Below are 27,627 nucleotides of genomic sequence, written 5' to 3'. Positions count from 1 at the left end.
CAATGATATTCATGTAAAAATAATCCAGTATAAAGGAGTGCCATAGAGCTGAAGTTAAGAAATCAAGTGGCTGGAAGCAAATTCTTTTTCTTTACAAAAAAAGCTGATTTTTTAAATCTTTTTTCATATAACTAACTTATTTAACTTCTGTTTTATGAATGCTTCAAACATAGAAAACAACAGTGGGAAATAACAGAAGTGTTTCTTGCTATATCTAAAGAATCATCTTAATAGAAGTAGATTACCTATATATTTTTAAAGATACAAAATATGACAGTCCCCACTTATATGATTACTAGTAGCACGTTCAAATATATATATTTTTCACTAGACAAATAGAATGTCTACTTCTTAAATGTCTTCTCTTTAGAGACCACATATACTTAAATTATTCTTCTTGAGGAATCAAAATTTTAATTTGAAATATCCTTTTGTGTTTTTTTTCATTCCGATAAGTTGCACACAGCCTTTGAATAATCTTAGATTCTAAACTACATCCAATATCTTGTAAATACTTAAACATAAAATGATGCCTTAGCAGTATTTTTAGTTAGTAGGTATATGGAATGCTGATTGCCAATGAATGATGTCAGAATTTGTGAGTAACTTTGGTGTTTTTCTGCTCAGTTACAACTCTTATTATAGTGGTAGGATGCCCCTATATAGAGGTAAGAATTTGAAATGCTAGAGATTAAATGATCTGAATTTGAACGTAAAAGTCATTCTAAAGTTTTGACAAGTCTTTTTTGGAAAACTTATTTAAGCCACTATAAACTATTCTAAACAGATATGCTCTTTAGTGATTCATTACTGCTCCAGGAAAAAAAAAAATCTAATGAGAGGCTATAAGTAAAAGAATAATTTTCAATAATCTATTGTTTAAAGGGGCAATTAGAATAACTATATAGAATTTTTTTCCACCTCTGGCAGATATATGGTTGTTCATAATTCATTGTTTGTTTTTGGCTTCTGTGTTACTTTGAAGAATGTTTTAGTATTTTATCCTTTAATCTGATAAAGGTTATCTACATAAAAACACAGCAAACAAAATATTTTATGATGAAATGTTGAACGTATTTCCTTTAAAATAGACACAAGAAACAGGTTACTGTTATCACAACATTTTTCAACTTTTGGTTTTCATTGCAGAGAAGCAAAGAAAAAAACTGTATGCAGACTGGAAACAAAAAACCAACAACTCAAGACCTGTCAATATTTGCAGAGCATATCATTGTGAATAAATATAACATGGGAATATACAGATAAATTATTAGGACTTAGAGCAGACTTTAGTCAAAATTTTGAATGCAGTTTTAATAATTACAAATCAAAAGCATTATATACAGATTTACATGAAGTTAAAAAAATAATGAAAAAAATTAAACCTCATTTCAAATGACAAAAAAAAAAAAACTGTCTAGGAATTTATTGTATAAAAGCCAGATAAAAGTCTATTGTTTAAGATTGTACAAAATTCTTTTCAAGTAAACAATCTAGTTGAAAATTCTTTTAAAAAATTAAATAAATTAGAACTATACCTGGTTCATAGCTTGAAATTTTCAATAATTAAAAAATACAAATTATGTCAAAATTGATGCATAGATGCAATGCAATTCTTTTTTAAGATTTTATTTATTTATTCATGAGACACACACAGAGAGAGAGAGAGAGGCAGAGACACAGGTAGAGGGAGAAGCAGGCTCCATGAAGAGAGCCCGATGTGGGACTTGATCTGGGGACTACAGGATCATGCCCTGAGCCGAAGGCAGGTACCAAACCCCTGAGCCACACAGGGATCCCCAATGAGACGCAATTCAAAAAAAAAAAAAAAAAAAAAATCTGATATGTGTGCATTTCAATTGATTGTTTTAACCTAAAGTTTATATGAAGTGGAAACAACCTAGAGTTACATAATTTTTTTAAAAGACTTTATTTACTTATTCATTAATGACACGCAGAGAGAGGCAGAGACACAGGCAGGGGAAGAGGAAGTCTCCCCATAGGGACCCCGAGGCAGGACTTGATCCGGACTGGGACCACACCCTGAGCCAAAGGCAGACACTCAACCGCTGAGCCACCCAGGCTTTCCTATCTAAGATAATTTTAAAGAACACAGTAGGGAGACTTACCCTACCAAGTACCGAGAATTATGATAAAGTTACCATGATCAAAAGAGTGGGGTAGTGGTGCAAAGATATCCAAACAAATAAAGCAGAAAACAGACATCAAGATACTCGTGCAAACACACACACACACACACACACAGTGTCATATAAGACGATCACATGGGGAGAAATTACTTTTTGTCATGTTCTGGAATTAATGATTATATCAATGTAAAAAAAAAAAGAGAGAGAGAGAGAAGATTAGGGGGATCTCTGGGTGGCTCAGAGGTTTAGCGCCTGCCTTCGGCCTAGGGCATGATCCTGGAGTCCCGGGATCAAGTCCTACGTCGGGCTCCCTGCATGGAGCGTGCTTCTCCCTCTGCCTGTGTCTCTGCCTCATTCTCTGTGTCTCTCATGAATAAATAAATAAAATAAAATAAAATGTACTCTTAAAAAAAAGGAAGATTAAATTTCTTTATACCATAAATGAATATAAATTACAGGTAGATTGAATATGAAGGGACAACCTATATAATTTTAGGAAGACAATATAGAATATATTCCCAACCTTTAAAAAGAAGTGGATGTTTTAACTAGGCAACAAAACAAAACAAAAATTCATGAAGAAGAGAATCGCTGAATTCAACTTAAAAGAACTTAAAAAAAAAAGATTTATTTATTTATTTGAGAGATTGAGAGAGAGAGCACAAGCAGGAAAGGCAAAAAGAGGAGAGAGAATTTCAAGCAGCCTCGGCACTGAGTGCAGGCTAGCTATGGGGCTGATGTCAGGATCCTGAGAACCTGACCTGAGCTGAAACCAAGTCAAATCCTTAACTGACTGCACCACCCAGGTGCCCCCAACTGAAGAGAATTAAAAAAAAAAAAAAAAAAAAAAAGAATTTCTGTCTATCAAAACATACAGCAAAAACAGTGTACAGTCATGTAACATTTGTGACACATACAAAACATTTTCAGGATATATAAACAACTTCAGTGAATCTGTATAAGAAAAAGCCAAAAATTCAATAGTGGTATTGGCAAGAGTTTTGTCCAGGTACCTCATAAAAGAGAATGTCTCGTTGGGCCACAAGCATATGAAGAATTAATCAAGGAAATGAAAATATAATTATTTTCTTATGCATACTTTCTTCATTAAAAAGAATATGAGTGGCACACTTTCTTAGTCAATAAAAATTTGAAATTGTCCCATTTCTTGTAGGACTGAATTTTGTAGATAATCATCTTCAAGTATTTTCTCTTTATAAATAACCCAATTTATTAATTTAATTTTTTAATGTGGACACTAATTTTTTCACCCTTATAATTTAGAAATGTTAAAAAAAAAAAAACTGTGACTTATTTTCCAGGTACTTAGTGAGATGTTTTTACATACATAAATTTGACTATCTCATACTTGGAAATTGTTTAAAATATATTTTTCTTTATTTCCCTATTCACTCCATGTGGACTTTGTATATTAAGATTTCCTACAAGAGCTCTCCCCATTTCTTTTATTTAATTCCTAACTTCCATCTCTTTGACTTTTATTATTCTTTGAAGTTCAGAGAATTTACTGGAATTCTCTTTTAATGTAATAATTTTCTATTCTGGTTTATTCAATCTATTATTCCCCTGCTTTAAAAACCACAACAACCTTGCAGTTATGATTTGCATTTCCAAGAACTCCTTCATTTTGTTATTAGTCCATTTTCACAAGAACTAATTCTAGATTTACCAATGTGACATGCTTTCTACTTTTTCCAAAAAGAGAGAATTATCTTCTTTTTCTTGTAATGGCTGTTTTTATAAAGCATTATTTGTTCTCAATTCTCATTTTATCCTATTCTTTCCCATGCTGAGTGTTTTTATATTTTTAATTTTTTCCCCTTTTCTTCATTGCACTTATATGAGAAGGTCTGTACATACTAGCTCTGGGAGAGAGTTGGGTCTTTATCCAATATTGTTATTACTGATCAATCCCTTTAGTTTCAGCACAAGTCTAAGTATTTAGACACATTATAAAATTTCTTTTTTTATGTTATCATTAGATTTTCTGGGGAGTGTTTGGCTTTGGGCAGACAGAAATAGTTTTGGAGCAGAGAGTTTTTCGTCTTTAGAAACAATCTCTTCTTATGAATGCACTGGCAGTCCAAAGACATGAAAAGCAGAGTCTCCTTCTCTAACTGGTCACCTAGTCTATGTGAATTTCTATGTTTTCCCCATTCCACCCAAAAAACTCTGAATTTATTCCCTGATCTGTACAGATTAAGGATGACTTGTAGGCTCAAACAGGGTCACAATTTATTCTTATGTCCTTTCCTCCAGTCTTTCTGTTAATCTCCACTTTAATAAGTAAAATTTGTAGTTGTAATTTTATTTGTGTGGTAATTTAATTTTTGACTTTCAGATACCTAATGATTAATAGGATTACACTGTAGTCTTTTACAAAATTATAGACAATCCCATTGTCTATAGAAGGAGAGAGAGTGTAGCAGGTGCAGAGGGGTAGAGGGAGGAGAGAGAGGGAAAAAATCTTAAGCAGACTCCACTCCCAGGGTAAACCCCACATGATGCTCAATCTCCCAACCCTGAGCCAAAATCAAGAGTCTGACGCTTAACCTACTGAGCCACACAGGCACCCTTATTTATTTATTCTTAATGATTTTGGACCCAGTGTTATTCTTTGTACAAAATTAATATTAACATCACAGTATTACTTACAATTTTTTGTTAATGTTAATGTGAGGCACTATATTCTCGATGGTTATCATTTATATAAGGCTTATTCTTTGTTTCTCACCTTTATTGATATATAATTTACATATAACACTATGTGAGTTTAAGATGCACAATATGTTGAGTTGATACACATATATTTCAAAATAAAGAGCACTGCAGCATTAGCTAATACCTCTATTACCTATATAAATACCATTTCTTTTTTGAGATGAGAATATTTAAGATCTACTCCTAGCCACTTTCAGTTATATAATACAGTGCTGTTAACTATATATACCATGATGTACATTTAATCCTCAGAACTTATTTATCTTACTACTGAAACTTTGTGCCTTCGACCAACATAGCCCCATTTTCCCCATTTCCCAATTTCTGCTAACTATCATTCTGTTCTCTCTTTCTTAGTTTGGCTTTTTTAGATTCCACATATAAGTAATATCATATGGTATTTGTCCTTTTAATTTTACTTAGCATAATGCTCTCAAGGTCTATCCATATTGCTGTAAATGGCCCAGAAGTAGGGTTGTTGAGTCAATTATATGGCAGCTTTATTTTTAATTTTTTTAGGAACCTCCATACTGTTTTCCATAGAGGTTGTTGCAATTTACATGCACACCGACAGTGCACAATGGTTCCTTTTTTTCCATATCCTAATATTTGTTATCTTTTGTTTTCTTAATGATAGGCATTCTAATGGATATGAGGTGTTATCTCATTGTGATTTTCATTTGCACTTTCTTGATGATTAGTGATTTTAAGCACCTTTTCATGTACCTGTCACCAATCAGATGTCTTGTTTTGGAAAAATTTGTATTTAGGTCTTCTGCCATGTTTTAATCAAATTATTTGTATTTTTGCTATTGCATTGTATGACTTATATATTTAGGATATTAAAATGCCTTATGAGATATGTGATTTGTAAATATTTTCTTTCATTCCACAGGTTGCCTCTACTTGTTCTTTTTCTTGATTGTGCTTTTTATTTTGCAAAAGCATTTTTTTTTTTTGAGAGAAAGAAAGCAGAGTGGGGGCAGGTAGAGGGAGACAATATCCCAAGTAGACTATGCCTGAGCACAGAGCCTGATGTGGGGCTCAATCTCATGACCCATGAGATCATGACCTGAGCCAAAAACCAAGAGTTGGATGCTCAAGTGACTTAGCCATCGGGGCATCCTATGCAGGCACTTTTTTGTATGATGTAGTCCCACTTATTAATTTTTGCTTTTGTTGCTTGTGCTTTTAATATCATATCCAAAGGGTTGTTGCCAAGATCAATGTCAAGGAAGTTTTTTTTGTTTGTTTTGTTTTTTTTTTAGGATTTTACAGTTTCAGACCTTATGCTTAAGTCTTTAATCCCCTTCAAGTTATTTTTTGTAGGGCAGGTAAGATAGGGGTTCAACTTCATTCCTCTGCTTGTGATTATCTAGTTTTTCCAACACAATTTACTGGAGACTATCCTTTTCCCACCGAGTATTTTTGGTTGACTGTATATACAAGGGTTTGTCTCTGAATTCTCGGTTCTGTTTCTTTGATATATGTGTCTATTTTAGTGTCAGTATTATACTCTTTTCATTACTATAGCTTTGTAGTATAGTTTGAAATCAGGAAGTGTAATGCCTCCAGTTTTGTTCTTCTTTCTTAGGATTGCTTTGGGAAATTCGTAATCTCTCTTTCATTTTTGAAGGACATCTTTGCTGGGTAAAATATTCTTGATCAGCTATTTCTTTTCTCTTTCAGCACTTTGAATGTATCACTCTACTCTCCTGGCCTGTAAGATTTCTGCTGAGAAATCTACTAATAGCCTTATAGATGTTCTTTTGTAAATTACAATCTTTATTTCTCTTGATGCTCTTAAGAATCTCTCTTTGTCTTTGATTTCTGATGTTTATTGTAACATGTCTTGGAGAGAATTTCTTTAATTGATTTTTTTTGTTACCTATAAGCCTAATGAATATGGATATCCATATCTTTCCCTATATTTGAGTAGTTCTGAGCCATCATTTCTTTTAAAAAGTTTTCTGTTAAAAAAAAAAATAGTTTTCTGTTCCTAACTCCTTTTCTTCTCCTCTGGAACTCTAATAATTCAAACCACAAATTGGTCCTTTGATGATATTCCATAGATTATCATCAAAGAAAAGAAGGTGCCCACAAAAAGCTTTTATAAAAAAATTAACATTTTAAAAAGATAACTTGTACGACTACAAATAATAACAATTTGTTGTAAAACTTATAAAATGTATGGAAATAAAATGCATGACAAAAGTAGCACAAAACCCCATCAGGTAGTAAAAGAAACATGCTGTTGAAAGGTTATTAAGCTACATGTAATACTATACATTTAATGGCAGACTATGGTAGTTAGGGATATATATCATACACTGTAAAGCAATCACTAAAATAACACAACAAAGAGCTGTGGTTTAAAAGTCAACAGAGATGTTAAAATAGTATCATTAAATACAAAGCTCAAGTTATCCAAAGAAGGAAGAAGGGCAAAAAAGGGAACAAATAAAAAATATAACAACAGAAATCAAATAGCAAGATGATAAGCTTATAGCCACCTATAATCACATTATATTTAAATTGTATAGATACACTAATTAAAAACAGATTGTCAGACTGTGTAAAAAGACAAGACCTAACCATATGCTATCTAAAAGAAATTCACTTTAAAGATAGAAGGAGGTTAAAATAAAAAGATGGGAAAATACAAACAATGCAAATAAATATAAAGAGAAATCTGAATTAGGAATATTAATATCAGACAAAGTAGATTTCAGAACAAAGAATTTTATCTGGGATCAAGAGGGTCACTTCATAATGATATAACAATTAATTTAGCAAGAGGAAATTAAACTCTAAATGTTGTTACTAACACTAATAATGGAGCTTTAGATATATAAAGTAAAACTTGTTGGAACTCTAAAGATAAATAGAAAACATGAATTTATAAATAAAATTAATTTAAAATATGATAAAATAAGACAGCTGAAGTCAGCTATTTTAATTTTCCTAGCTCAATAATTAATAAAATAATAGTCAGAAAATCACAATGGATGTAGAATTCTCACCCATCATTATCAGCCAACTTGGCCTAATTGACATTTAGAGAATACTTCACTTAACCACAACAGAATAAACATTCTGCTGTGTATAAATGACTATAAAAACTAGAAATTAAAGGAGACTTCCTCAACCTCATAAAGGGCAGTTATGAAAAATATACAATTAACATCAACTTAATAGTAAAATTAAAGGCTGAATATAATTCTTGTAAGTTTGGGAACAATGCAAGGATGTCTACTGTCAGCACTTGCATTCAACATTGTAATTGGAATTCTAACCAATGCAATAAGGCAAGAAAAGGAAATGGAAAGAATACAGATCAAAAAGGATAAAGTAAAACTGCCTTTTTCATGATGTGATCATTTATGTAGAAATTCTGATGGAATCTATAAAAAATATACAAGAATGAATAATTCAACTTAGCAATATTACAAAATATAAGATCATATACGTATGTGAATCATATTTGTATATACTAGCAATTAATAATCAGAAGTCGAAATAAAAAGTAAAAAATAACGCTCATGTTGGCAATACACAGATTAACATTAGAACAATAAAGAGATGATTAGCATGGACCCTGAATAGAGATGACTTGCAAATACATGAAGCATTTTTATTTGTAATGACAAATATTCTATGATTCCATGTATATGAGATACCTAGAGGATTTAGATTCATATAGATAAAAGGGAGAATGGTGGTTGCTACAGGCAGGAAGAAGGGAAGAGTTACGTGTAAAGGATATAGAATTTTAGTTTGGGATGATGAAAAACATTCTGTAGTTGGATAATGGTGATGGTTGCACCACAATTTGAATGCACTTAATGCTGCTGAACTATATATTTAAAAAGATACTTTTAAGACTCAATATAGACAAGTAAATCAAAGGAACAGAATAGAATTCAGAAATAGACCACTGCACATATGGCCAATTGATTTGTAAAAAAAGGTACACAGACAATTTAGTGGAAAAATATAGAGAGTTTAATTTTCAGCAATGAAAAAATATATAACCATGTGTTGAAAAATGAACTATATCTCTCAAGATATACAAAATGTACTTCAAAATAGATCACAGACACAAATGCAAAAATTAAAAGTCTAAAATTTGTAGAAGAAAAATAAGATAAAATATTTCTGTTGTAAAGTTGGGCCAGTTTCTCAATTGTCTCCCTATTGAACTAGATAATTCTTTGTTGTCGGAAGGAGGGAGAGGAGTGTGCATCCTAGGATATTTAGTAGCATTCTTGGCCTCTACTTACTTGATGCCACTGGTGTCCCTGCCTGCTCTCCTTCAGCTGTGACAGTTAAAAGTGTTTCCAATATTATGAAATGCCCTGTGGGTAGAAATATTGACTCTGATTCACAACCACTGGTTTATTTTATTTATATTTATTTATTTTTTTTAAAGATTTTATTTATTTATGCATGAGAGACACAGAGAGAGAGAGACAGACAGACAGAGGCAGAGACACAGGCAGAGGGAGAAGCAGGCTCCATGCAGGGAGCCCAACGTGGGATTTGATCCTGGATCTCCAGGATCAGGCCGTGGACTGAAGGTGGTGCTAAACTGCTGAGCCACCAGAGCTGCCCACAACCACTGGTTTAGATTTTTAAAAAAATTAACTATCACATCAAAGCACAAACAATGAAAGAACAAATTGATGAGTAGGACTGCATCACAATTAAGGATATCTCTTTTCAAGATATTTTTCAGAGAACAAAGAGGAAACCTATAGACAGAGGGAATATTTTAAAATCACATACATGATAAAGGACTTGTATTTAGAATACTCTTCAAACTCAATAAGGAAATAATATAATAGAAACCCAAGAGATGATTAGAGCATATTATTTCATAAAATAAGATTTATGGATGGCAAATGACTACGTGGAAAGATGTTGAATATCATGTCATTAAACAAACCAATTAAAACCACAGGGAGATACCACTATACACCTATTTTAGCATTTAAAATTAAACGGACTGATGATATCAAGCATCACAAGGTTGTAGAACAATTAGAACATGGGACACCTGCCTTTGGTCCATGGTGATCCTGGAGTTCCAGGATTGAGTCCCACATTGGGCTTCTTGCATGGAGCCTGCTTCTCTCTTTGCCTGTGTCTCTGCCTCTCTCTCTCTTTCTCTCTGTGACTTTCATGAATAGATAAATAAATTCTTAAAACACACACACACACAACTCCTATTTTCCTCAAGTAAATATTGTAATTACTTTGGAAAACAATTTGATAGTTTCTTGATATTAAGTATACATCTACCAAATATTCATCCATTTTACTCTATTCATGAGAAATGAAGTATGTGTTTACATGAAAACATACACAGAATAGCCTTTTTAAGTAACCTAAAACTGTAAATACCCAAATACCTACCAACGTGTGGTATGACCACACAATGAAATATTATACAGTAATGAACAAATGGCTATTGATATACCCAGAAACATAAATAAGTCTCCAAACAGTTATACTAAGTGAAGAAGCCAGACATAAAAGATTGCATGCCATATGATCCATTTATACAAAATTATAGAAGATGAAAGTTAATCTATGGTAGCAGAAAAAGATTGGTGTTTGCCTGGGGATATAGGGGCTGCAGGGCTGGAAGGAATGGGTTGTAACAAATACAAGAAAACTTTTGGGGATAACGGATAGTTTCATTAAATTGATTGTGTCAATGATTTTATTGGTATAGACATATGTGCAATTTATTATGTCAACTATACCTCAATAAATATGTCTAAAGATAAGGAAAGGGTTTGGTTATTAACTAGAATGTAAGTAAGGTTATTCTATCTCTTTATTGAAAATTTACAATGAACATTATTATATTCAATGTTTGAAATACACTGCCTCAAACATCCTATTATACTTTGTTTAAACTAGCATTTCTCAAATGTGTTTTATATTGGGATCCTTTACCCAACATTTTTTTTTTCTTTTCACACATTGTCTATAATTATGCTCAAGTACTAGCATTCCACAGATCTCAATTTAGAAAACACTGGTCTTAAGCTGTAAGCAGTGGAACAATGTCTGATTGTGACTAGGGTATAGAGATTGTTGCCAGGATTATTGAGCATAGAGCTAGAGAGAATAAATCTCTAATCCTATACTAGGTGCTAGATTCTGGATTCCTTAGTTGTATGCATATTTGGGTGATGATAGCAAGTTAGCCCGAGGTCTAAGAATACTTAAGATATTTCCATAAGGGAAGGTATCAATTCCAGGCTTAGCCAGAATAAGATTTGTGGGTAGAGTTAGGAAAGTGATTATATTTGAGAAAAGATGTAAGTGAAAATTAGAGCATATGCTGAAAGATTGTGTACTTTTAAAAAGATTTGCGTTTCTCATAGGTACTTCTAGAATTTACAATTGTTTGATCAGACAGTTTTCCTGTAAAGTGCGCTTACACTATGAACAAGGCTTGATTGGTATATATTCTGATCACTATAATTGTACCTTTGGAAATTAGAACCAATAGTCTTCTATCAGTTTTTTTTTTTTTTCAAATTTTTAAAAAGATTTTATTTATTTGACAAGAAGAGAACACAGTGGGGAGACCAGGAGTGGGGGGAGTAGAGGGAGAGGGAAAAACAGATTCCCCACTGAGCAGGAAGCCCTATGACGTGGAGCTCGATCCCAGGACCCTGAGACCAGGACCTGAGCCAAAGTCAAATGCTTAACTGACCGAGCCAACCAAGTGCCCCTCTTCTATCAAGTTTTGATGAGAAACCTCTGAAACCTTTAAGTTCATTAGATATTGAATAAAACGATAAGTTTCAGAAAAAATTGTAAACATTACCTGTCTCTCCACACCACCTCCTTTTCTAAATGTGTTCCTGTCCTGAAATGTGATTACTCCAGGGTAGATAAATGATAAGACTGACAAAAAATATTAAGGTATTTTTGGTTTTAATTGGCAAAATGTTGTGATTCCACTAAATCTGTCTTTCATATTAAAATGCAGAAGCAAATAAGGGGAAGATTTGTATATGGTAAAAACAAAACCCAAATACCAAAAAACAAAAAAATAAAAATAAAACTCTGGAGTTCGGTAAATTGAGTAGAATAACATATCTTCCTACTTAAATGTCACTGATAAATCCTTGTCCTTCAATGTAGGATCAGAGACCCTTCCTGACTAAGACTTCCTTGTTTACAGCAAAACATCAAAATGTTGATACATCCATCTTTTTATTTATGGTTTTTCTACAAGAAGGATCATAAACATTGTGTCTTAGACTAGGTTTCCTGGACTCATAGCCTGAGATAAGGAATCAGCTACATGCTAATTATTAAGACAATGCTCTTAGGAGAAACCCACATGGGAGTGGGAAAAGCAGGATGTAAAATGGGAAGAATCCAGACAAAAGTGAGGTTTCAGGCAAAGTCGTAATCTCAGCCTGATTCTTCAGAGAAGCTGTGGACTGCAGATCAGGCCTCATAATTTGTCCCAAGTTAATCAAGGGAGCTGGGTTTTGTAATTCTGTACCAGCAATCTTTGTTAAGGGCTATTCTGGAGGGACGTAAATTCCCAGGCACTTACGGCTCCTCTTAACTTGTGGGTAAAGCAGCTCTAGTAGTCCAAAGACAATCTTCCAGAAAAGGCTGAAGGTATAGACCGAAGGAAGCAAAGCACACAGCAGCTGAGGGGATGGTGATCTAGCCTGAGCGTTGATGGTCAGACTACATGTTTTTTTTTTGTGTGTGTGTGTGTGAACTGTGTGAAGTCTATTATGATTCAATGAGGTACCAGGGGCATTTCCCGCTAGCACCATTTTAAAATGAAGTATAAGGTGCATTCACTAGTTTTGTTGACCAAGTGTACACTATCCATTTGTGAGTCTTAAATCAAGGCTTTGCATTTCTCTGTATGTTCCTCAGAAGAAGGATAAAAAGAGAAAAAATGTCAGAAAAATCTGTTTTTCTACTTATAACGAGCAAAGTCTTCTTTAAGAAAAGTATGTGTTATAAAACGCCAAAACTTTGTAATTTGAGTATTTTCTTATTTGCTTGTTATATGCAATGGTTGAGTTAATAACTTGTTCATATATAATCAACTTCTACTTTCTTTATAATAGAGTCGATCAGAAGTTGCATAATTGAGAACTTTTTGCAGTTGGTTTGCAGGCTTCCTATAGGGAGGGTGTAATTGAAGAGTTTAAAAAAAAATCCTATATTCTTTAAAGCAGCGCTTTGTAGATTATGATCCAACTGTCACCTACATCAAAATTGGTTGGGGAGTTATTGAAATCTTTGCAAGCCCTAGCCTAGAATTTTTCTTCAAATTTCTGATGGTCTGATCCTCAATATGCTTTTTTCAAATGATCCCTGTGCACACTTTAGAGTAAGAACTTGTGCTGTAAATAGAAGCAATATCAGATGTAACTTTTTAAACTTTTTTTAAAAATTTTTTTTTAGAAATAGGAGCTTCTAGGACAAGATTTGCTGGAGGTACAGGAGTTCAGAAAGAAAGCTCTAACCTATTACTTCTTATCTTATGTTTTCTAGTGTCTGCCTACGTATTTTCCCCACTTTTAGCACCGCTTCTGTTCCAATATAATTTCCATTTCTGCTGACACTCTTACGTTATAACTATAATCATGCTTTTCTTTTTCTCTAAATCTTCATCACCACGCTTACTAAATCTAGGCTAAATGCCTTAACATGGTCCTCAAGGACCTTCAAATATAGCTCCCATATGTATTTTCAGTCTTATCTTTCAGTGCATTCCTGGAATCCAACCAAATTCCTCTGCTCACACCCATTCTATAGTTTATGCATTTTAATATCTCACTCTGCCTTTTATCTTACCATATCATGTCTTATCAATCCATTGCTGCTTCAAGGCCCAGAGTCAATGTCATCTGTACTCTCGCTTAATAACTGTTTAAAGAATTTTGGATGGTTTCAGTTATAAGTACTTTAATGGTCCCATCTTTTGGTTATTTGAGCTTACTTTTATTTCCTCTGTTTATTATTGTAAGGATCTCCTCATGAAATTGTCAACCCATTTATTATACAAATTTGTATCTCTCACAGTTTCTTGTACTTTTTTATATAGTCATGCTCAACGGATAATTATATAAATAAAACAGTGGTTAGTTTATTGAGCCTTCAAAAGACCTCTAGGATTAGTCTACCCAGCTGGTAATCCATTTCTGTTTTATAAATAAGTAAGTTATCTAATCATATCTCCACCTAAACCCACTCCATACATAATCCCAATAAGTCATCCCTCAAACTATTTCATATAAATATATATTGTAAGTAAATAGATTCTATTTACCAGGAATCAATTATTTGGAAGAAAAATCCACTGGCTTTACTCTTATTTCTTTCTTCCAACCTTATTGCTACTGTGAATATTAACTACATTAAAATTACATTTACTATAGTTCTGTCCTAAATGCTCTATTTCTACTTCTACATGAATCCTGAAAACTTTATTTGATATTATTACCTTGAACAGTCTCTGTTAGTTTTTCTATTGTCCACCTACCTCTGTAGCCTAAACCTTATCCTTTAGGTCATACTGTACATAGAGCCCCTTAGAATAAATGGGTTAGCAGAAAGGTACTTAGTTGGAGGAGGCTCAAGCTTGCTGGATACTGAATAGTAAAAACATCTATTTGCACTAGGTGAAATTTATTGATCTTTCTTCCAAAACAATATGGAATTTTGGAAAGCATTTTGGGCTAAAGTTTATAAGAAGTGCAAGGATCTTAGAAGTTGATTTTATATACATTAAAGACAAAGTTTCTGTATCAGCTCTATGATTTATTAGCTTTGTGAACTTGCAAGGATCAATGAACTTTCCTGAGTCTCAGTTTTTTCATCCAGTATTTGAGATAATGATACCTAGTCTTTGTCTTGTCAACACTTGAACATTTACTTAAATGCATAAAGACTCAGGATTTAACTCTAGAATAATTTGCAAATGTAAGACATTACTGAAATGCTGTTGAATTGACATTTTTCTTATGTAGTGTATACACAAGGGTTTTGTTTGTTTTTTTATCAGAACCATTTTGGGAACTCTGTTAAGAATTCTTTTTGGACTAAACCATAAACTTCATGTTTTTCTTTGTCAAAAAATGCTGCAAAATATATTTAAAAATATTTTCCCAATTTTAGGAGTATACACACATTTGACTGCTCTGATTTTAGAAGACTGATAAGGCATGTACATTAATACATATTAATCTCACATTGGCTATGTCAATTTTTGGTTGACAGTTAGCTAAAGAAAATAGGAACTTTTGACCTGTTAATTTTTCTATGTTTAGAAATATCATTTTAAAAGCTACTGAAAAGCATCTAGTATGGTATATCACAGAGCTGTGTCCTCTTAGGGTACAGAGATGCATAGGAAATGGCCTCCACTTTCTAGTTTTTAATCTAATAGGACAACTGAGACATTATTCACACATAGCTATTTACATATTGTGTGATGTGTGTGTCCCTTCCTCCCTCCTTCCTTCCCTCTCTTCCTTCCTTCCTTCCAGAGTGCATCACAATCAACAGGAGAAATGTGAAGAAGGAAAAATCATTATTCATTGAGATAATCAAAAGGTATAATTTAAGCATAAAAATTGCTCAATAGAAGCAGGAGTGGGAAAGGAATAAGGGATGGCATGAACAAAGCACTGTAGACAGAATAGGGAACACATTCTTCTACACTAAAGAGCACGGTTTGGTTTGAACAGATGTGTCAGAAAGAAAACTACTTTTGGAAGAATTGAGAAAAGAATAATCCCATTTTTGAGTCTTAAGATTATAAGGTTCGGTCTCCCTACTGAATGCCTTATCATTAATCCAATTAATTTCTAGAAATTAGTTGGAGCTTTTCATTCAAATTCATCATACTCAAAAGACAAAGGAAGTTGATGAAAGTTTTTGAGGAGGGAGTTTCCTGGTGACTGATTCAATATGAGAGACAGGAGGAATGTGGTAACTTTACTTTTAGAAAGTAATATTTGAAATTGAAAAGTCCCATGTATTCCTCTTTATCTAAAATAAGAATATGTGAGGACAGCATGGGAAAGGTTAGTATCTTCAGTAAACAATCAACCACAGGAGAAGAGCATGATGGATGAACCCAGAGAGTTTGAAAAAAGTTTAATAAAAGCATCGGGGATGAGAGGTTTGTGGCTAGAGATCCAACTGGTTAAAAGCCACATAAAGAGTGGCGATTTACAGGTGGGAGAGAAAGGTGCCTGTGATGACATAGTGTAGTGCTGTGTGATGGGGATCAGAGAATAAAAGGACAGGTTCACTGAGGGGATATGAAATATAAGCATCCAAGTATAGTGAAACACAGCATAGATCTTTAGTGTCATTTTTTTTAAAAGATTTTATTTATTTATTCATGAGAGATACAGAGAGAGAGAGAGAGAGAGAGAGAGAGGCAGAGACACAGTCAGAGGGAGAAGCAGGCTCCATGCAGGAAGCCCCACATGAGACTCAATCCTGGGTCTCCAGGACCACACCCTGGGCTGAAGGCAGCGCTAAACTGTTGAGCCACCTGAACTGCCCTAGTGTGTCATTTTGGTTAGGAAAATATGTTGCTTTATGATTAGTAGCAGAAAGGGAAAAAAGAGTACAATTATTATGTTGCATTATTTAAAAAATTTTTTGTGGTAAAAAAGTGACTTTTAAAATTATACGTATGGAGAACTAAATAAACCTTCCTCCAAAAAGACATCAAAATGGCCAACAGACACTTGAAAAGGTACTCAAAATCACAAATCAACAGGGAAATGCAACTCAAAACTGCAATGAGATATTAATTCACCTGTTAGAATGGTTATCAGCAAGAAGACAAGAGACCTGTTGGTTCTGGTGAGGATGCTATGACAAGAAACCCTCTACATTGTTGGTTGGAGTGTAAATTGGTCCAACCATTATGAAAAACAATATGGATATTTTTAACTCAAAAAGTTAAAAATAAATCTAGAGTACAATCCAGCAATTCCACTTCTGGGTATACACAAAGAAGACTTTGATGAGATATTTGCACTCTCATGTTTACTGCAGCATTATTCACAAATATGGAAACAACCCAAATGCGCATCAATGGATAAATGAATGAAAAAGATGTGGCACATTTACATAATGGAATATTATTTATCCATAAGAAAGAAAGATATCCTTCCATTTGTGACAACTTGGGTGACTTTGGACACATCGTGCTAAGCAGAATAAGTCAGAGAAATAAAAGCACTGAATGATATCACTTATATATGGAGTCTAAAAAGCTTAAATCTGTAAAGGATAGTAAAATGCTGGTTACCAGGGGATGGAAGGGAAGGAAAAGAGTGAAAGTTTTAAGGCTACAAACTTGTAATGAGCAGTTAATAAGCCATAGAGATCTAATACCTGATATAATGAATATAGACAATAATATTATACTATAATTATGGAATATGCTAAATAAATCTACATCAGGAATCATTACAATATATAAATATATTAAAGTAATGTCATGCTGTGCATCTTAAACTTATACAATGTTCCATGTCAAATTTATTCAATTAAAAATGATACTATGGAAAAACTTATGTTTAGAAAAATCAGAAAAGGGATGAATGAGGTCAACTACAAATTGGCAAAGATTGGGTTTAAATTCGGTATTAGTTTGATCAAGGTGAAGCTTATAGGAGCTTTTAACTTATTTTCTTGAAAATAAGGACACATTTTGAAAAGGATAGCAATCCTTCAAATCATACTTGTAAATTTAAATTTTACGTGAACCCTCCAGGGCAGTAGTGAGAAAGTAAATATATTTATATTTTTCTAACAACTCCAAATGTAAATATATGCATTTAATGTATCAAATATAAGAAAAAGCACAGTCCCTGTGAATACCTTGAAACAACCAATTTTGACAACATTCTCATAAATCATTCCTTTTGTTCATTAATTTTCAGTGAGTTATCATTAGTCACATGAAATTCCCTTTGCCTTTCAGTTATAATAAGATAGAAATGTTTTCATTGTGCCAAAATGCCTGTTAGATACAATAAAACTTTCAAAAAGTAGAGAAGGCCATAATCTATAGAATGAACTTTGTGTTATGCCTAAATTACTGTGGCTCTAGCAAAGACTTCCATATTCCTCTCAAATTATCTTATGCCTATAGTATTTCGAGGCCCCCTCAACTCCTGGGCTCTTTGTTAAGGCATCCTTAATTCCCTTTTAGATTCATATTTGCAATTTGTCTACCATTACCACCATCATCAATATTCTCCTGCCCATAACTTGCTTTGCAAGATAACAATTGTATGACATTCTTTCTCCCATGTGTCTTCTATGGAACAATTATTTATTGTTTTATATTCTCTTTTTCCAGCAAATATTTTATTAAATGGTGGTATTTTTTAGGCTATTTGTAAGCTTCTTCTCATGCCATTGTTTTCCTGGCTGACCATTTCATTTCACTTTTTTTAAAGATTTTATTTATTTATTTATTTATTCATGAGAGGCACAGAGAGAGAAGCAGAGACATAGGCAGAGGAAGACGCAGGCTCTCTGTGGGGAGCCAGATGCAGGACTTGATCCCAGACCCTTGGAATTAAGCCCTGAGCAGACCCTCAACCACTGAGCCATCCAGGTGTCCCTGCCCATTTCATTTCTATGCCTCTACTTCCACCTCTGTTCTTATGTTTATGGACCTCAATTATCCTGAGCTCTAAAATACATTGCAAACTTCTTACTGATCATCTTTCTTAGATATCTGTAAGGCCCTTCTAATTTAACAGAGTCATCATTGAACCAAGTGTGCCTTTATTCACAACACCTTCCCTGTTCCTCTCTTTTACTGGCTGTTCTTTCTCTTTTTCCTCATTTACTCCCACAGATATGGAATGCTAAGGGACACAATAACAAATAAGCTCGACACAGTTCCTGCCTCATGGAGGTAACAGTCAAATGGAATAAAATAATTCTCAACAGATCAATATGGTAGTCAGATGATAAAGAAAACTGACATACTGTGAATGTGAAAAGATAAGCTTCTGTAATAACAATGTGGATTATATTCTCTATCAGTTTGGCAGTAGCTTGTGGTTACTGACATTTTGAATGTTAAAATGCCTTCATTATCAAGTCTCCTTCCGGATAATACTGATAGCACTTTGCCTCTCCCCACCCCTACCTTCTTACTTTCAAATGTTAGACAAAGATGTCAATAGAAAATTGTATTAGATGTCCTCCTTCCAAGTTCTACCAAATTAAGAAGGACTTGTAGTTAGTTCAAAAGGCTCTCTAAACTAAAAAACAAACCAAAACCAATTCAAATTACAAAGGTAGAGTGAACAGGAAATTCCATCTACTGTGAAAATTTTTCTACTAAAGCTCTACATTAGTATTAATTAAATGACCAATTCTTGGTTTTTTCTGTACACACATGCCAGTTGATGCTTTCATAGAGCAAAGGTAGGCAGCGCTGTACTGCCACATTTAATTATTATGTTTTTTTTCATTGGAATCAATTTTTGAAACATTAAAGTTTGAAAATATCCTGTTTATTCTATCATACCATTAGCCCCTAGGCTTTATTTAAAGACGAGGTAGAAATAGCTTTATACCTAAAAGGGTAGGTCAGTCCACGTTTCTCTTCATTTGTCAAAGGACTTGTGTTGATTAGAATCTGTGAACTGTGATGAGCTGAGGATAGTTTAACAGCAAAACTCTTCTGGAACAAGGTGGTTGTCTAACAACTAGAGATCAAGCCTTTCTTACTCTTTTTTTTTTTTTTTTTTTCTTTTCCTCTCTCTCTCTCATACTTTGCCAGGATGCTAGAGCCAAACACTAAAAAAAGCACATTCACTATCCTTTAAATGTGCTTTAAATTAACTATGTTAGATTAGGTTTGTAATCAATTCACTTCTAAGAATTTCAATGTTAATGCACTTTCAAATCAAGAGGGATTGTCTCTGAGAGGCTAAATTTGCCATCAATTTGATACCCCCAGAAAGTTATTCTAATAACGTCTATCTTGAGGCATTTCACTGGCTACGGCTGGAGTCCCCCTCATTGGCTTAATTGGATTAATCTCAGGAAAAGCAAAGATTAAAGAAATTTAGTTTTTGTTTTAACTTCAATTCTCTGATCAGGTAAGATTTCCTGATCACACAGGCCTATAAAAGAGCTTTGTGCTATCTGTCCAGATGTGATATGTAATAAAAACTTTCAGTGAGAATTTGATGGTTTGTCCACCACCCTCCTCCCCGCCCCAGTATATTCTCTCTTCAGATATAACAACCATTCTGAAGCTATCTTCCCTGGTCTTTCCCCATCTACGTATGTGGTCATGAACAATATATAGTATATGTCTCAAAGTTACAGAGATATCATAATGGACATTTTTCTTCAACATTGTTATTGCGATTTACATATATTAATACACAGATCTAGAGTGTTATTTATATTTTTTATCAAAATTTAGTTTTGCATCTTACAAATATACCATTATTCCATTTTCCATTTCCTTATTTGTGAACAGGTAAGTTGTCTCCAATTTTATGCAAATACTATTAACATAAACAACAAAGGACATGTCTCCTTGAGAACATATGTAGTACTTTCTGGAAGGTGTGCACAGTACTTGGAAATGGAGTTGCCATGCACATTTGCATCTTTACCTTTTTTGCTCTTTGCTTTTGTGGGCTGTTTTTTAGGCCTCCATTTTCAGAAATATCTTCTGAGTGCTTGGTTTCTTTTGGTTACTCTAAATATGTCTTTGTTGTAATTATTCCTCGCTGGTTTTTCATAAAGGTCTATTTTGTTTTCCTTACTATTCCTGTCAAGTTTGTTGTTGTTGTTGTTGTTGCTGTTTGCTCATTTTGTTTTGTTTTGGGTAGCATATGCCTGATATATTTTTCCACCCATTTGCTTTCAACATTTCTGCCTCGTTATTTTCAAGTGTGACATTTATAAACAGCATAATAGTAGATTTTTAAAAATCCAACTTGGGAATTCCTTTTAAGGGGTCATTCATTTTTAATTTACTTATCATTATTATTGGTATATTTGATATTAATTCTATTTTATTTTCTGTCATATTTATGAGTTGTCTTTGCTACTTCTTAGTCTTTCCATGCTTCTATTTTATAATTTTTTAAAAAGATTTTATTTATTTATTCATGAGAGACACACAGAGAGAGACAGGCAGAGACACAGGCAGAGACACAGGCAGAGGGAGAAGCAGGCTCCATGCAGGGATCCTGACATGGGACTCGATCCCAGGTCTCCAGGATCACACCCTGGGCTGAAGGTGGTGCTAAACCGCTGAGCCACCCAGGCTGCCCTCCATGCTTCTATTAAATTCATCAATTTTTATTTATTTCCTTTTCCCTTTTGTACTAATTAGGAGGCTATATGGCCCACTTGTATCAGATAGTGAGTCTATTTTCTAAACCACATTATTGAATTAAATCTAAAGTTTACCAATATTTCTACCCTCCTTATGAAGAACACATGAAGAACATGCTAGCTCTGAATCCACCCCTCACATTTTATAAGGTGTTTTTTTCTGATGTAGTATTTTAGAACCATGTTTTAATGATCCTCACTTAGTCTTCCACAATTTTCATAATTGTCTTACCATTGCTTCTTCTGTCATCTGGGGTTCAATTTCCTTTTTTTGCAGAAATATATGTTTAGTTGTTCTGAAATTGAATATGTATGACTGGAAAATACCTATGTCATTATTACTATTATTATTTTTTTGGTCTGAAAACACACTTTGTCCTCAGTTTTTATGACAATTTATAGGTTACTTGATTCTATACCGACAGCTAAAGCGCATTGAAGATAGTATCCAGTGGCTTTTCTTGTTACTTTCAGAAAGGATCCTCTCCATGCAATGGCAGCTTCTTTGGAGGTAATCTGTATATTTGTTGTTGTTGCTCTTTAGATTTTCTTCTTTCCTATACTATTTTGTAGTTTCACTGCAATGCATTTTGCTCTTACTTTATATTTATTTATTTTAGTGAAACTCATGGTTTCCTAGTATTCATGACTTTCAGCATTTCCAGCAAATTCTCAGGAATTTTCTCATTAAATTATTCTTCCAATTTCTTTTCTTTCTCCCTGCATCATCTATTTAATCTCTGTAATGATTTCTCCTTCTACTTTCCGTATCTTAATAGATCTTTCACATTTTTCATCTTTGTTCCTTTGCACTATTTTTTTTTCCTTTGCACTAATTTATGGATGATTTTCTCAGCTACATCTTTTGCCCATTGAGCGTTTAATTGCAATGGTATTTTTCATTCCTACAAGTTCATTTTTATCTTTTTTGAACTTTTTTCTTTTTTTAAAAAAAATTCTTCATCATTTTTAATCCTCTTTCATCTCATCAGTTTCTTTAAATATATGTATTTTGTAATTCTTTCTCTCATTCTGTCTCTCATGAATAAATTCTTCATTCAGAATTACTTTTATATGAAGTTGCTGGGAATCTAAACCTACATAGTCCTATGTATGCTACCTCTCTCTCCTTTGATGTTTTGCTTGTATGACTTTTTTCTTTTGAGTTAATATATAGTTCAATTTTCTTTTAAGTTATAGAGTGAATTTGCATTTTTAAAAAATTCTAATGAATAATCCAGGGTTTTCACCGACCTGAGACCTGTTTAAAAGATAAGTTATCATTTCAGGATTTTAGTTTCCATGCCCTTGCATAAATTGGGAGCCTACTCTTGTGTCCAGGATAATCTTAGTTTTATTACGTTTCTTTTCTCTATGTGGAGTCTGGGGCAGAGATAAGTTTACAAAGATAGTAAAATGATTTTATTTTTTAATTTTAAGGTTGGGATGTTTTTCTTAGCTTTAAGTTTAGTTTCTCTACCAAGCTCAGATCAAAGTTTACATATGTCCTTCCCAATTGGGAATCCCACATTCATGAAGCCTATCACCAGATCTAAAATAATCTTTTTAAAACATGATGATCACAGTTTCAATCTATGTTTAAACAGTTCAACAAGCTTCCCGTTATCCCTCTGAAAGCTAACTAAATATTTTCAACTTTGCTTATGAGTTCTTTCCAAGTCTTACTTCTGCTTCTTCCTTCTTCCTGGTATCTTTTTATTTTCATTTTCCCACTTTGGATTCCAGCTATACTTGACTTCTTTTAATTTCTCCATTATGCTATGTTCTCTCTTGCTTCTGGGTCTTTAATTAGCTCTTTCTACTTCATAGGTAATACCTTTCACCTTCCCTTCATAAGATAACTCTTCTTTCTTTTAGATCCTTTCTAACCATGCCCGTTCCTCTAGCAAGGAGTTTTCATAAGCCATGTACTTCTGTATATTAAAACTTATCATCTACTGTTAAATATACTATTTAATTATTTGTCTTCCTTGCTAGTCTATAAACTCCATGAGGGCAGGAAAAATATCTACCTTATTTATTACTGTGTATCTAATGCCTAGCAAACTTTCTATACACAGTAAATATTCAATTCTTATTTGTTTTTAAAAAAAATAAAATGCATACTTTGAATAAATGAATAAATAATGGTTTTACATTTTTTATTTTGGTTGTAGTTATTCCATTATAATACTATCAAATCTAATTAATTTGCAATAAGTAAAATCCCAATCTAATTTTATACACACAATTTCTTGCCTTATCCTGTATATAAAATTTGTTACAGAAATGCACATGAGCTTGCTTACCTAGTTCTTGTACATGTGGAAATACATGATCTCCAGCTTTCTGAGGTTAATTCAATTCTTAGTAATTTGACTAAAATTATGGGTTCTGGTGGTTATAATTTGATTTCATATAAATTCTCAAGGATCCTTTAAACTATATAATCTATCTTGTTCTTTGGCCCAACTTTGGATTAATCCCATGCCCGTATCTTACCAATGCAGTTTGTTTCAATTATAGCAATGGAGAAGCTGAAACCATGTTAATATTTTATTGTACCAATTTCATTTTAACAATAATCTGTGAATGTGGGTACAAGAAGTGGGTTTTCTTACTGAGGAAAAGTAGAAATAAGTTTTCTCTGAAGAGAGTTAAAGCCATCCTCAGTAGACGATGTGAGGAGGCATAGTCCCCAGCTGGTACTGGCATATTACTGCAGGAAGAAATTCTGAAATGAAATAACACAGGCAGTCTTCATGCTGCCTTACCAGTGGGGATCTGTGGAGAACACTTGACCTGAGATTCTAGGAGGAAAAAAAAAATCAAATAAACATCAATGTACTCTGCCTACATTTACTAAAGGGTGAGGTAATGGTACTCTTTTGCTCAATTATTCTACAACATATTTTAAAATATAAAAAATATATAAGTGGAAAATACAAAAATATATGTTTGTTATCAAGGTTCTCAATAATAGGTTGGAATTCTTTTATATGGAGCAAAAAGATATTGTTCTTTATAGTTTTCAGAACCTGGTTGTTAATGTCCATATTGAAAGAAGTCATATGCCAGTGCATTCATTCTGTGTATGTACTGCATATGTACTTTGAAAATTTACTGAAAAGTAACACAGAAACCAAAAGGAACCTCAAACCTTGGCTGAATTTTGTCTTAAAAGAACTGGGAATTGAAACAACAGCAAGTTTGCAAAGTTTCTGGTTCTTAAACTTGTTCAGAATAAATATATTCTTGACTTTAGGATCTTAAATTCCATTTCAGCTATAACCTTGTGTTATAAAACAAAAGAGAGCAATTTGATTGCAGTTTAGTAGTGTGCTTTTGTTTCCATATGTTACTAGCAAGCTGTATTTAAAGCATCACTTTTTTTTTTGTAATGGACCAACATCCAATGATTGAATTCCTACAAAATTTTGAGTAGTGTTAAGCAGAAGACTAGACTTCTGAATATCTCTGAATATAGTAATATGTCCAGTTAGGAAACTGATATAGTATTCCCCTAACACCCCTAAAACACTTGTCAGGATGGCAAAAGTTATTTGCTCTGTGGAATTCTCTGACCACAAAATTCAGGCTGATGTTTTATGGGAAATGTGTTGATTTATTTTTACATGGAATACTATGCATTTTATGTTGTGTTCTTTCATTCTGTAGAGAGTGCCAAAATAAATTTGAAGTGCTTTCTGTATGAGATGAATCCATCTGTTTTCTAAACATTGCCTCTGTGAAAACTGTTTTTAATTTAGTAAACAAGTACAATTACATTGTAAGCTTCAAATGAAAGGGGCAACAATATAATAGTACATCAATATTAGATTAATTTGAGGAATGGAACTTATGCAGCATTGCCAGATCAACCCTAGAATTTAGATTTGATGTGTGTGTATGTGTGTGTGCGAGAGAGAGAGAGAGAGATTGCCAAGGCTGTTAAAATTAAAGCAAATTGGTATTATCTTTCATTTTTAGCTAATATCCACTGGAATTAATTTTAGTGTATAAGATATGAAGGTTTGGATGAGAACGGTTTGGAGTATTTCTGGAATTAGTTAAGTTGATGATAGTGAGTATCTTAGAAACAAATGTTTTGTGTGTGTGTGTATTCTTTACAGAATCCTCTAATTAATTTTATTAACACTTGAACAATTTCAAGGAGCCCACAAAGCTAACACATAGTATGATTACGGATATAGCAGTAATTTTAACAGTGATATCAAATGCTATTAGACAAAGATCTGTCCATCTTATAGGTAATTTCCCCCAAATCACTGAGTTTAGACCCAAAATTCTTACAGTTGACTAGGGGAAAAAAGGCTGCTATCTGCATTTCATGAATAGTCCACAGTGTTTAATAGCACCTGCTCTGAAGTTACTTTTCCTGGGTTCTTAATTTAGCTCAACTACCTACTAGCTTTGAAATGTTGTGCCATTACTTATTTTTCTTATCCTTCAATTAATTACTTTTTTGTAAAATGAAAATCTTATTCTTAATAGAATGTCCACTTCAGTGGTTACTATAAATATTAATTTATAAGTATACATACAACTCTTAGCACTGTGCCTGGAAAAATAAATGTTGAATCAAGTATATATTGTAAGTTTGTGTTATAATTTAACCAAACTGTTATAATGAGAGGCTTCTCTCAGAAATCACAACTCCCCACACTATATTTTCCTTGGACTTTATATAATAACTATTTTGTAGTGGTTAAAATACTTGAAATTCATGAGTGTGAAATAACACAATATTTTCATTTTTATAGAAATGCTACTTTTCAGAACTTTTCCATTTTGGTACAATTTTTAACCTATCAAGATTGCTTTATCATTATAAACCTATCTTTATTTCTCTGTCAAAACATCAGACTGAGGACAGTCTGGGTGGCTCAGCAGTTTAGCGTCGCCTTCGGCCCAGGGTGTGATCCTAGGGACCCGGAATCGAGTCCCACATCAGGCTCCCTGAATGGAGCCTGCTTCTCTCTCTGCCTCTCTCTCTCTCTGTCTCTCATGAATAAATAAATAAAATCTTTTTAAATAAATCAGACTGAAATGGTGAACTTCCATTCCCTAAAACATCCTAGAATACTTCCTTAATAGAACTTGGACAATATTTTCATTGTTGTTCAGCTTTATAGGAAAGTACAACATATGGTTTTCCTCATTGGATTTAAAGGTAACATTTGGGATCCCTGGGTGGCGCAGCGGTTTGGCGCCTGCCTTTGGCCCAGGGCGCGATCCTGGAGACCCGGGATCGAATCCCACGTCGGGCTCCCGGTGCATGGAGCCTGCTTCTCCCTCTGCCAGTGTCTCTGCGCCTCTCTCTCTCTGTGACTATCATAAATAAATAAAAATTTAAAAAAAAAAAATAAATAAAGGTAACATTTGCAAAGTAAAAGAGTAAATAAAATTTTCTCTGATTCTTTATCAGGGAGCCTCAAAGTCTGTATTGATTTTGCCACAAGTGAGTTTCACAGCCTGTGATGATAAATTGATTTGGGGGCTGTCCATGTTGCAACAGCTTTGCACACAGCCAGTTTTACTGACAACAACACTGCTCTGAAGACCCCAAGAACTATGATCTCTGACTTGGGGATTTTCATCCCTTGTCATCTCAAATGTCATTTCAGAATCAGTCATCGTAAGTCTTTGTCACTGGACAAAAATATGGGCCACTGTGATATTCACTCAAATACACGCAGGTTTGCTGCTTGTGTGACAGGTCCTGCTGTTGGCTACTTGAGATTATGCAGAAGTTCAGACACGTCAAATACAAAATAGGGAAGACATGAGATTGGAGCTGAAATGGCATTGTGCATGCCCACTCAGTCTGCTGGTTACATGAAGAGTTGTTATAAAAATAAGAGGGCTCTTTGCTGCTTGTGTTGCAAGTACTGAGTGGCTTATATTTCTTGAGCTATACAGCTTGAGCCATTACCATCAAGAGTCTTTTGATTTGGGACCTGTAACCACCCTGAGTATTCAAGGATACATTGTACGGCTTATCAGACAAGCTCTATTTGCTATGCCAGTAAGTGTGCATGGGGGTTAAGTGCGGTAGAGGTTCCCCCAAATCATTAGATGACTTTCAGGGCCACATATACCTATTACCTCCATTTTCCTATGATGAAACAGCTACTTTTAGCCCCATTACTATCACCAGCAGCCCCAGTGTATTTTATCACATTTGCACTCTATGTGAATTTCCTAATTACTATTTGGAATAGATGTATTTTCCAGAAGAATGAGTTTATGGAGATGGAAATTCATGCAGTTTGGTAACTTCGTACAA

At 33.6% G+C, this 27,627-nt stretch overlaps 1 pseudogene; it reads left to right on the top strand.

Annotated features, from left to right (window-relative positions):
• The first annotated feature begins 8,434 nt into the window (after nucleotides 1-8,434).
• LOC112648968 (U6 spliceosomal RNA) lies at nucleotides 8,435-8,535 on the top strand (annotated as a pseudogene).
• Nucleotides 8,536-27,627: the final 19,092 nt, after the last annotated feature.

The sequence above is a fragment of the Canis lupus genome, chromosome 7 (genome assembly GCF_003254725.2).
Source record: "Canis lupus dingo isolate Sandy chromosome 7, ASM325472v2, whole genome shotgun sequence".
Lineage (NCBI taxonomy): Eukaryota > Metazoa > Chordata > Mammalia > Carnivora > Canidae > Canis > Canis lupus.
Note: the sequence above shows the minus strand (reverse complement) of the source record. Positions and strands in the feature narration are given on the sequence as shown.